This window comes from Myodes glareolus, chromosome 9 (assembly GCF_982192425.1).
Source record: "Myodes glareolus chromosome 9, mMyoGla1.1, whole genome shotgun sequence".
Classification (NCBI taxonomy): domain Eukaryota; kingdom Metazoa; phylum Chordata; class Mammalia; order Rodentia; family Cricetidae; genus Myodes; species Myodes glareolus.
Window position 1 is genome coordinate 63,615,239 of NC_142034.1, and position 10,287 is coordinate 63,625,525.

Consider the following 10,287-nt stretch of genomic DNA (forward strand, 5'->3'; position numbering starts at 1 on the left):
CGGGCTCGCCAGGGGGCCCCAGTCACGCATGCGCAGCTCTGCGGGGCCTGCTGGGACTTGTAGTCCGGAGGTGGGTCTCCAGCGTGGGAAGCTGGGTTGTGGTTTGGAGAAGGCTGTTTTCCACTCGCGACTGAGCTATGTGCACATTCTCATAATGCCAGGAGAATTCTCTGTCCTCTCCGGGCCCCACATACACTATGTTTGCCGTTGTCCAGAGGTTACCAAGTTTGTGTGGCCAGTTTTCACGGATCACTACTTTGTCTATTCCTCCAGTGTGTCTCCCACGCCATGCTTTTTGTCTCAACTATGGATTAGTAAAGAACTCCTGTCTAGGAACGGGGTGTGGTGCTGCACACCTTTAATTCCAGCACTTGGGAGGCAGGCAGAGGCAGGCAAATCTCTGAGTTACAGGCCAGAGCTACATAGTAAAACTATGTCAAAAAAAAAAAAAAAGTTCTCTCATCCCTTGGGGAACTCTTATACACTCGTCATGATCCAACACAAAGGATTCGGTTAGCACAGGCTCAGAAGATCCTTGAGAGGGACTTGAGGCAAAGAAAAGAGGCAGAGGGCGGTAGGAGGTAGCATATGGGGCTGAACAAGAGCAGGGTACTGGGCTTTCCCTCCTGCCCCCCTTCCATCCCGAAGAGAAACACCGAGAACAAAGCTGCGCTCGCCCCCACTTTCTTCCTGTCCCACCCACCTCCCAAGACTTTTCTCATCCGGACAATGGCCTCTATGCTGAACCTTTTCCTGCAAGCTGAGGGGCTCAATACTGGGAGAGATCCATCACCGCCTCCCCGGTTCCCCGTCCCTCCTCCCCGCCCCCCCCTTCTTCGCCTCCACTCCGCCCCAGCTGTGTCAAGAGAGGAGGAGTTGACCTCTAACCCTGTGGTAGCTGCTCAACAGCAAGGACTTGGCTACCCCCAAGCTGCCCACGACAAGATTTGTTCAGCCAGCCCTGTGAACTGAGGCTCACTCCAAGCGGATCTTTCTGCTGCTGTAGCTAAAGTGGTTGTCTTGACAGCAAAGGGCCTCTCTCGGTCTCAACAGGTTTATTTAAGAGAGGCACAGATATCACATCGTTTTACAGCGATACCACCCCCAAATTCACAGAGGAAGAAACCGGAACAATCAGCACAGATCAAGATCAGATCCCACTGGTCACCAGCCATCACTAGAAGCAACTCAGAGGCCAGGACTGTTAGTCCTTGTCCTGCCCCAGGCTTGCAGCAAGCATCCTCCACCCTCAATGCTGAGGTAAAAATTTAGCAGGTGGTAAAAGTTTAGCAGGTTCCCTGAGTAACCAAACCCCAGGAATTTGACATGCAGTCACAAAAAACAAACAAACGAACTAAAAACCCGACAACAACAAAAACAACTAGTAACTCCTGTTGTTTGATGACCAATAAGGATGATTTTTTTAATATTCTATTTATCTACTCATTACTTATTTATTTGTGATAGGCTCTCATTGGGTAACCCTGACTGACTGACCTGGAATTTACTACACAGACCAGCCTGGCCTTAAACTCAGAGTGGCCCCTGGAGTGCTGGCATTAGAGACCTGTGCCACCACACCTGGCACCACAGCTGGTCTATGGTTTTGTTTTTGAGACTAGTTCCATTATCTAGCCCACGTGTCCTTGATCTCATGGACCTCCTTCCTCAGCCTCCTCACAGTCTACTGTTACAGGTGTTTACCACCAGGCCCAACATCAACGTTCTTTCTTTTTAACTTCAAATGTATTTATTAATGTGTGTGTGATAGGTTTGTGCAAGCTCACAAGTGTCAGGGTGGCTCTACTGTGTGGTAGGAGGACACTTTTAGAGAAGCAGTTGTCTCCTTCCACTGTGGGTTCCAGGGCTCACACTTGGGTTGTTTACATACAGAGCCATCTGCCAATCCCTTTTTCTTTCTTTCTCTTCCTTCCTTCCTTTCTTCCCTCCTTCCTTCCTTCCTTCCCTTGTTCCTTTCCTTCTTTTTTTTCTTGCTGTTCCAGGCAGGGTTTCTGTGTAGCCCTGGCTATCCTGGAACTAACTCCCTTTGTAGACCAGACAGGCCTTGAACTCAGAGATCAGTTTGCTTCTGCCTCCCAAGTGCTGGGCTTGCACCATTTTTCTTTCCTTTTTCTTTTTTAAATGAGACAGCATCTCATGTAAACACAAACACAAAGACACATGAATAAAAGTAATTATTTTAAAAAGTTGGCTAGCCTACCAAGACTAATATACCTTAAATTTCCCCCGTGTTTTAAAACTTTTATGCAAAGTAATTAAACTTTTCAAAGATTTAATTAATTAATTTTCGGGGCTTTTTGAGCTAGGGTGTTTCTCTCTGTGTGTAGTCCTGGCTGTCTGGGAACTCCCTCTGTAGACCAGGCTGGCCTCAAACTCACAGAGACCCGCCTGCTTTGGCCTCCTGAGTGCTGCAATTAAAGGTATGCACTACCACTGCCTGGCTTAAGATTTATTTTTATTTATGTGTATGTTTGTGCGTATGTGTGAGTTGCATGCAGGAATGTGCATATGCTTGTCACATATATGTGGGTGCCCATTAAAGCCAGAAGACAGCCTGGGATCCTTCAGAACTAGAGTTACAGGTGTCTGCCACCTGAAGTGGGTGCTGGGAACTGAACTCAGGTCCTCTGGAAGAGCAAGTAGCCAGTGCTCTTAACTACTAGACCATCTCTCCAGCTCATGTGTAAATAAAAATTTTACCAGGGGGAAGCAATGAAAAGATTCTGATTCCTGGGGCTGCAGAGATGGGATTGGATTCCCAGCATTCATGTCATGGTGGCTCACAACCACGTGTAACTCCAGTTTCAGGGATCTGACTGACATCTTCTTTTGGCCTTCATGGGTACAATGTGGTACATAGATAAACATACAGACAAAATACCTGTGCACACAAAAATTAAGAAGAAAAAAATCTATGCTGGACAGTGGTGGTACGTGCCTTTAATCCCAGCACGTGGGAGGCAGAAACAGGCTGATCTCTGTGAATTCAAGGCCAGCCTGGTCTACAAAGCAAGTTCCAGGATAGGCAGGGCTGTTTTTTTTTTTTTTCTAGAAACGCTGTATAAATTAGGAAGGGAAAAAAACCCAACAACAATCAAGAACACAAGAACTTTTGTTTATACAAAGGGTGTACTGCATCCCACAGCCAGGCAGCCCTGAGAGGTCAACCCCCTTCCCAGCTCCCTTCCTTTCCTTCCTACAGCTTTCCAGATTAGCTCGTCAAGAGCAGACTGTTAGAAAGGACCACATTCCTCCTCACATTAGGGATGAGAGCCAGAGAGGCCAGCACAGTGCACCCATTTCACAGCAAGCATTTGCTGTGCGTTTCTTTGTGTAACACCGAGACTGTCTTTTAACACACGCTTCTCTGCATAACCTGCCTGGACTTGTCCTCTTGGTCTCTCCCTACCACCTCCCTATTGCTAGGATTGTCAGTGTGCGCTGCTGAGCTCTGAGCCCCATGTCAAATGCAGAACTCGGTGCCTGCCAGGTAAGCAAGCACTCTATCCCTATCTTAATCAGGGTTACTGCTGCTGTGATGAGACACCATGACCAAAAAGGAAAGGGTTTATTTCACTCACAGTTCCACGGAACGGTTCATCATCAAAAGCTGTGAGGGCAGGAACCTGGAGGCAGGAGCTGACGCAGAGGCCATGGAGGAGTGCTGCTTACTCACTTGCCCCTGCATGGCTTGCTCAATCTGCTTTCTTATAGAACCCAGGACCACCAATCCACGGATGGCACCATTCACAATGGACTGGACCTCTCTCATCAATTACTAGTAAGAAAATACCCTACAGCCAGATTTTAGGGAGGCATTTTCTCAACTGAGGCTCCCTCCTTTCAGATAACTTTAGCTCGTGTCAAGTTGGCATAAAACTAGCCAGCACAACCTCCAACATACTTTTAATAGTTTTTTTTAAGATTTATTTATCTTTAAAGTTGTGTGTGCATGTGAGTGTGTGTGTGTGTTTGTGTGTGTGTCAGGGTGGGTATGTGCACATGATGGCAGGTATTGGCAGGGCCCAGAGTCTTCCGATCTCCTGGAGCTAGAGTTGCAGATAGCTACTAGATTGCCAATGTGGATGTTGGGAATTGAACCCGGGTCCTCTGGAGGAGTAGGCAGTGCTCTTAACTGCTGTACTGTATCTCCAGCTCTGAGGCAGGTGGATTTCTGCATGTTCTGAACCAGCTCGTTTTTTCATGTTGAGATAGGTCCTCGCCACATAAGCTGACAACCTTAGAACTTGCAGTAATTCTCTTGCCTCTGCCTCCTCCGAAGCGCTGGGATTACAGATGTGAGCAATGCCTCACATCTACATGTGTTGTATTTCTTTCCATTTTATATTTTTGAGATAGGTTTTCATTATGTAGCTTTGGCTGGCCTCAAGCAGAATTCTGTCAACTCCTGCCTCCTGAGTGCTGGAATAAAAGGTGTGAGTTCCCACACCAGGCATGAAGTATTCTTTCCCCATGTGTCATCTTGCCAGCCCTCTTTAATAACAGCTAAACTAAATCAAACAAACGGCAAAACATACAAACCAGGTGAGGTAGCTTGGTAGTTTGCCTGTAGGCCGAGGCAAGTTCAAGGCCAGACTGAGCTACTTAAGAAGTTCTAGGCCAGTTAGGACTACAGAGTGACACTCAGTCAAAAAAAAAAGAAAGAAAGAAAGAAAAAGAAAGGAAGAAAGGAAAAAGGAGAAGGGCTGGGTACACAGTACACAGCTCAATCGATAGGATACTTTCCTAGTATGCAGGAGGGCCTGGATTTAGTTTCCAGCACTAAGTGTACTGGGTGCTAATAAATGCTTGCAATCTCAGCACTCTAGAAGTTTAAAAATTCAAAACCTACAAAGCAGGTTTCAGGTAAGAATACGTGCCTACTGTACATGAAGTGCTAGGTGTCATCTCTGGGACCACATGTCGCAAAATAATAACACATAATCACCATCTACTGCTAGGAACTGATCCCACAGAAGTGAGGGCTGCCAGGTCTGGTGGCTAGGGATGTCCCTCAGCTGAGCTAGCACACTCTAAAGGAGTTCTCAGGGATAGGCACCTTAGAAAAAGCATATACTTCAACTTTAGTCCTTGTAGGAGCCATATCCCTTCCACGTTAAAGAGAGTAAATGGAACTGGGCAGTGGTGGCGTGTGACTTTAATCCCAGCACTCAGGAGGCAGAGGCAGGCGGATCTCTGAGTTCAAGACCAGCCTGGGCTACAGAGTGAGCTCCATGATATCCAGAGATACACACAGAAACCCTGTCTTCAAAAACAAAAGAAACAAAAAACAACAAACAACAACAACAACAACAAACAAAACAAAGAGGGGGGAGAGCTAGGATAGAGAGCAACTTGGTCCAAGGTTACCTTGGTCTACATCCCTGCAAAGGGAAGAGGAGAGGGTGATTCCCAAGTGACAAGGAGGAGGTTCCAAGGAGCAGAGAAGGGCAGGGAAAAGGCCTAACAGTTATTTGGCTCAACCTTACAGGGGCTGCCTAACCCACACTGGCAGCTTCTTCCAGGACTAGAATTCCTGCAAGCGATCCAGGAAGGATGGGGTGGGCTGCGTGTGACAGCGTGTGAGAGGATGAGGGGGACACCAGGCTGTGTCAGCTGGCCAGCCCGAGGGCAGCAGTGAGTACCCCATTCTCCCAAGCAAAGCATGCAGATAGGAGGGCACGCCTGATACAGTGGCATACTCCAGCCAGAGGCAGTATGGGAAGGAAAGGCTGGGGTGGGGCACCCTCTCTGTCCTCACTTTACAGAGTGGGGGAAACAGGCTCTCAGAAGGACCTTGCCAAGGAGGATGGTGAGTTCCAGGCCAGACTGGAATAGATCCTGAGCCTCTGTCTTGAATTTCACCCTCCCGTACAAAGTAAAGGTCAAAGGTAGATAATTCAGTCATCCTTCTCCTCAGGTAGGATTCAGCTTGACATAGGCACTGCCTGGACAGTGACCATTTAGTATCATTAGTGCATGCACCTGTAAGCACACGTGTGTGCATGCATATATTTACAATGCAGGACTGGGGTACTCGAAGACAGCTTTCTGGAGTCAGTTCTTTTCGACCTTGTATTTGGGTTCTGGAGCTCGAACTCAGATCAGTGCTCTTAGCTTCTGAGTTGTCTCCCTGACCCTGGGCTGAGCTTTATTTGACTTATGCTATGAACAAGCCCTAAGGCCTTGGACTGGGATGCATCGCTTGGGAGGGTAGCTTTGAGGCTGGGTGTTGGGTACTATATCACAGGGCTGCTGAGAAGTGGGGCTGTATGCTTCACTCCTGTCTGTGATCCAGATTCTAATCAGGTACTACCCCTGCCGTCTCCCCTCTCAGACCTTCATTTTCTCATTGCAGAACAGAGAGAGGGGCAGTATTTCCCTCATTTAACACTTACCACCTACTCTATGCTGGCAACTATTCCTTTGAGGCTACACTCATTTTTATTTTATTTCGTTGTTTTTTTTTTTTTCAAGACAGGGTTTCTGTGCAGTCCTGCAATTAAAGGCGTGTGCCATCACCACTCTGCCTAAGGCTATACTCATTTCACAGAGGAAGAAATTGCAGCCAGAGAGGCTGCCATTTGTCCACCACCCAGCGGCAGAATCAGGATTTGACTCTAAGTGTGATATTAGTAGTTGTGGAGAGACTTGAATGGGACAACAAGTTAAGGAGGGAGCCTCGCTCACAGTGAAAAAGAGGAAAGGGTAGGAACAAGGTCATAGGCTTCCAGCCTGGATGGGAAACGTGGGAGCTGCACAGCGCACTCTGGGAAGCCAGTACTAAGAGGCACCCCCCAGTAACCAAGGAGCCTGGGTCCTGCCAGAGAAGGAGCTTGAGCAGTGCTTTCTGAAACAGCAGATGTGGTAGGTACACGGCTTCCCCAGGATAGGGGCACCCATGTTGGAGGCATTCTTCACAGTTCTGTCCACAGCTCTTGGGACACTTGTTGGCATCTGCTTGTCCCCAGGTTGTATACCCTAATACAAGCACTAGCCACAAGGCCCCTGGCTGTGTAGAACAGAAGCAATGGTCAAGTTCCAACAGTTTATATGACCTCTGGGTACTTGGTATTTCCTGGTGCCGGAGGAGCAGCTAGACCTGGGTTTAGATGAGGAAGGACTGGCTGTAAAACACCATCACCTGGGCTCTGCTGCCACACTAAGGGCATAGGGAGAACTGCAGCAATGAATGTCTGGTTGGGAGCTGGTGGACTTCAAATCCATAGGGCTCCAGGGCTCCAGGGCTCCAGCACCCACCCACACATCTGGGGTCCTCAGATGACTGGTTTTACACTTCCTCTGTGCTTGCCAGTGCAGAGGCTTTCCTACCGATTTTAATTGTCTTCACAACAGCCATAGAATCCTCAGTCAGTCCACATTCCGTCAAAAGCCTCCAAATGGGAACCCTGCTATGATCTGGAGGTAGTTGCAAAATTCAACTGGCAAAGTATGTTTTAGAGGATGTAGCTCAGTGACAGAGCACTTGCCTAGTACATATCAAGTCTTTGGTTCAATTCCTAGCACCAATAAGTAAATAAGTGTGTGTCTATAAGTCAGACTTATTCTCACAGGCTTCCTGTGCCAGTTAAAACAGCAAAAGAAAACTGGGGACTGAGAATGGGACTCAAGTCTTATTTTTTTCCTAGCATATTCCCTGTTCTAGGTTTGGTCCCCAGCACTGAGGGAGGAGGGAGGAGCTGGAGTGATGGCTCAGTGGTTGAGTGTTGTTAAGGAGGGAGCCGTTTGTTTGTTCCTGGCCGCCCAGAACTGAAATAATCATACAGAAATTGTATCATTTAAATCATTGCTCGGCCCATTCTAGTTTCTTATTAGCTAACTCTTACATATTAATTTAACACATCTTCATTAATCTGTGCATCACCATGAGGCTGTGGCCTACCAGCAAGGTTTCAGCATGTCTTTCTCGAGCGGCGGCTCCATGGTTTCTCCTCAAATCCACCTTCCTTTCTCCCAGCATTCAGCTTAGTTTTCCCCACCTAGCTCTATTCCCCTATAGCTCTGCCATAGGTCCAAAGCAGTTCCTTTATTTATCAATGGTAATCACAGCACACAGAGGGAAATCCCACATCAGTTGAGAACACTGGCTGCTCTTCCAGAGATCCTGAGTTCAGTTCCCAGCAACCACATGGTGGCTCACAACCATCTATAGTGGGATCTGATGATGTCCTCTTCTGGAATAAAGGCATACATGCAGATAGAGCATTCAAGTTTCTTAAAAATTGAGAAAATTGAAATTATATTAAAAACTAAGACACTAATATTCAAAAGTAAAGATTTTCTATTCACATTTACTATTCTTTTCCCCAGAACCCATGATCCCTCTGCTTCAGCTTTCTGAGTGCTGGGATTATAGGTGTACACTAGCTGCACAGTGTTATCTAAAATCTCTTTGTTTTGGCTGTGTATGGTGTTGGGGAGTGAACACATGCTAGGTTAGCAATCTATCCATTTCTCTGTAATACCCAGCAAACTAACTCAAACAGCCTGATTAAAAACAGAAACCAGGGCCTGGATGGATCTCAGCACACAGGTAGGACAGCTCACATCTGCTATCCCCAGCTCCAGGGGCTCTAACCACCTCTTCTGGCCTCCTTAGACACCTGCACCCATGTGCATAAGTCCTCACTAGACATGCACAACTACAAACAACTTCTTTAAAGAACTCAAACAAAACAGGTGAAATTAATTTAAATAATGTATTTTATTCAACTCAGTATGTCCAAAATAGTATTTCAACATGTAATCAATATAAAGTTATCAATTATATATTTTACATTCTTTTCTCATACTAACTTCAGTTTCTGGTGTGTATAAAGCATATCTCAATTGAAACTAGCCACATTTCAAGTGCTCAAAAGGCAGAGTCCAGTAGTTCCAGATCGGACAGCATAGGTCTAAACTTAAGAAAGCAATGAGCTGCTGGGGGCACAGTTAACATTTACAAGGCCTAGAATTCACAAGGCCCTAGGTTTGATGGCCAGCACTAAAGAAAAAATGCAAGCAAGCAATGGAGTAAATATTATGATCCAGATTCAATTTTAAAATAGTGCTGAGGCTGAGAAATTTTAATCCAATTAATACAATTTCTTTGAGGGATCAACAGGTCACAGCTTTGTAACAATTTTTGAAGAAACAGCAGGTGGTAAGCTGCACAGTGGCCCCCAAGGCTCTTAGGTCCTAGCTCTTGGAAGGCACATACTTACCTCCACAAGGAGTTGTGTGATAGAGTCCTTGCCTAGCACAGGAGAGGCAGTGGGTTCCATCCCTGGCACTGCCACAAAAAGAAAGTGGATGCCATGTAGCTGTGGATTATGTGGGTGTTCCTGTAACTAATTACGATGCCCAATTAAGACAAGGACAGAAAACGTTGGGTGCAGTGGCAGGATTGCCAGTTCAGGGCTAGACTGGGCTAGAGTGAGGCACGGTGTGTGTGTGTGTGTGTGTGTGTGTGTGTGTGTGTGTGTGTGCAGAGAGGCACTGAGAAGTATGTAGCATACAAAAGAGGCCATGTGACTATGGATCTAGAGAACTTGTTTCTTGACTGGTTAGAGCCATTCCAAGCTGCAAGCAGCAAGAATTGGTTTCCCAACAGAGAGAGCCTCAGAGGGAGAATGAACCAGTTTGTTTTTGTTGCTCACTATGTAGCTTCAGCTGCCCTCATGCTCCCTGTAGAGACCAGAGTGACCTCAAACTTGCAATATTCCTATGACTTCTGCTGGGATTATAGACAAGCACCATGCTTAGTCAGACACTTTCCTTTTTGAGACAAGGTCTTGCTTTTTAGCCCAGACTGGCATTGAACTTTTAATTCTTCTGTCCCAGCCTCTGCTGGAATTATAAGCATGCACCACCACACCCAGCTAATTCTCTTGCTTTAAGCTCTCAAGTTTGAAGTAATGTTTTGGAAGCCACAGAGAACTAAGACAAACTCATAAAATGCATCTCCTTCACATGGTATCTGAATTACAACCACAGATAGATGATGAATGAATCCCACCACTTCAACAAAATGTCAAAGTGGTCTGTGGGCAACAATAGCTATAGAGATTTACAAGCACACTGTACATGTTATTTACACTTACAGTTAATGGGCTCTACTGCTGTTGTATTTATACATCATAGAACACCTTATGTGCACCTAAGCATGTCATATTCAGGTTTCTCTCCTGCACATTCAGGTTTTTCTCCTCCTGCACTGAGCCTGGCCTATAGGATATTTTATTTTTCTGAACTCTCTAGATC